This window comes from Alligator sinensis, unplaced genomic scaffold (assembly GCF_000455745.1).
Source record: "Alligator sinensis unplaced genomic scaffold, ASM45574v1 scaffold796_1, whole genome shotgun sequence".
In the NCBI taxonomy this organism is placed as follows: domain Eukaryota; kingdom Metazoa; phylum Chordata; order Crocodylia; family Alligatoridae; genus Alligator; species Alligator sinensis.
The window spans coordinates 734735-737067 of record NW_005842141.1 but is presented as its reverse complement, the minus strand read 5'-3'; the positions used below and the strand labels follow the sequence as shown (position 1 = coordinate 737067).

Here is a 2333-nt window from a genome sequence, read left to right as displayed (position 1 = left end):
TCATTTGTGTACAGCATACTAGCAAATACTGTAAATGCAATAATGTCATGGTTGCAGTTTCTCTTTGCTGGTGCCTTATTTTAATTATGTCAATGTCAGGATAAGCTTAACTTCCCAGAAGCAATTTCAAATATATGGCTCATGTCTAGAGGGACCATATGGAACCATGGGAAATATGGAACACTACCCTCCCCCACAAGTCTGTGGTGCTGCTGCAGGCAGAGGCAGAGACAGAGCGACATGGTGTGCCAGGCAGGTAGGCAGCAGTGGTACCTGACTGCCTGCCTGATACACTGTGCTGCTCTTCTTCCTCATTGGGCTGTGCCACGTGCCCCTGTGATTCCCCCCAACCCTCTTCACTGGTATGGGACCATTTGGCACCCCCTTGGTTCCTGGCTGCAGTGCCTGGAAGGAGGCATGGACTGGTGTGCAAGAGTGCTGGTTTCTCTGCAGATCCAGGTGCATAGCACCCCTGTGATCAGCACAGCCAGGAACATGACTCTGCTGCCCCCCCAAGCTCATCTTGTGCGGCAGTGCATACAAGCATGTGGCATGGCAGTGGCTGCAGCTGGGTGGCCTCTTGCTGCTGCTGCTGCAGTCACCTATTGGTCTGGGCCAGCAGGGGCCACAGTTCCAGGGTATAGCCCAGAGCCCTCAGCTGGCCTCCAAACATGTGTCCCCATGAGCAGCCAGGTGGGCAGCAGAAATTTGTGCTGATATAATTTGCAAGTGATGCAAGCCTTAAGCCAGATTCTTCCATACAATTCTAGAATGCCTAAACATACTGAAGCACAATATTAGTTTTTGAATAGAAGTTCTTAAAAGAAGTTTATAATTCTGAGCTAACTAACCTACTTTCCTTAGCTGAATTACTTGGAATTGAGTGTATAGCTGTGCTGTAAAAAAAAAAGAAACCAGCAACAATAGAATATCAGGTGCATCACAAATGAGATCAGTTTATCAGCCAAAGCTGTAGTATTCATCTGCCACAGTAGATAACATGTATTTTCCCTAGTGCAACTTCAAACAATTATCATATTTAAGAGTAAAACTAATTGTCAGAATGCAACATAAAACTCTTCTAAAAAAAACCAATGAGTTGGCTCACTGGGGCCTAGAAACAAGCTTTTGTTCCTTCTGTTCATTTATCAATGAGATAAGCTTGGACTGCCATCATGTTCAAGCTCACATTGATGAGCATAGACTAGAGAAGAAGCTGTAGTATCACCATGGTAAAAGCTTTGCAATTAGGCGTTGCATGGTAAATTCTTTTGCATGGTAAATTCCTTTGCAATTAAAGACCTATTTCTTTTCAGGGAAAGAAGTGATGCCAGAGTGATGGTTAAAGGATCCACGACATTTGCACAAATAAAATACTCAATCAAATCTAATGATGGGCAAACCTTGAAAGATTCTGTTGGTAAGTCCAACACAAAGGGAGAAGTCGGAATGTTAAGCTGAATCTTGTATAAATTTTTCAAAACTACTGTATTACTTGGGAGCCTTGGTCGTATGACCAACGTTTTAGTGACAACTTTTTGGTTTTGAATTTTAAAGATTTCTGACACAGTTGGGAATACAAATCAGGTAAAACCAATAGATCCTTTTTGACATGTATAATACTTAACTGTAACTTGTTAAAGGCAAGCATAGTGGATGTCCCCTAACCCCATTACTATAGAAAGTGTGGGATAATCAGAAAACAGTGAACTTCACCAGTAAGGCCAGATTGCTACAAGTCTGAAAGGGCAATTCTTGGAGCTACATGAACCCAGCTTGGGGGAGAGCTACATAGTCAGGATGAGGCAGTGCTGGGGACTGGAGCTCTCTGCTTATAAGCTGCAGAAGCTGGACCTGAAGTTGTGAATTGTGAGTAGGCCCAGGAGGGCCGGAGCTGGGATAGGTTCCAATAGGACAAGGAAAATCCTGGAGAAGATCTATGAAGAAGAAACTGTAGAGAGAATTAAATTTAGTTTGCTTTGATTTTAGGCAATGACTCTTGGCCACATTTGCCTTCCCTATGAAGCTAGATCAGGAGGTGGAAGGTTGCTGAGGAAGTTCCAGGGGAGTGTATATTTTTTAAGGGTATTTGGGCTAAGAGGTTCTTTGGATTGGTTGGGGCATGATCCATGGAAGTCAGATTGAAGGATGCCAGCCCTGGGGACTTCTTAGGGGTTGAGTATACTCGGGGAACTGTGTGGGATACAAATGGCTCTGTGGACTGCTGATTGAGAGGCCAGACTAATCCAGGAGACAGACTGGTAAAGGGCTGTTGAGAAAATATGCCCACGAGGCTGGCAGTGGATGGGGTGGGGTCCAGTAATATCAAATAC

At 44.3% G+C, this 2333-nt stretch overlaps 1 long non-coding RNA gene across 1 annotated transcript in view; it reads left to right on the top strand.

The window, feature by feature from the left end:
* Window positions 1-1318: 1318 nt before the first annotated feature.
* LOC112550543 overlaps window positions 1319-2333 on the top strand; it is a 59444-nt gene continuing 58429 nt past the window's right edge. Inside the window, exon 1 of the long non-coding RNA XR_003094436.1 lies at window positions 1319-1420. This is a non-coding gene — a long non-coding RNA (uncharacterized LOC112550543). The remainder of the gene's footprint in view (window positions 1421-2333) is intronic.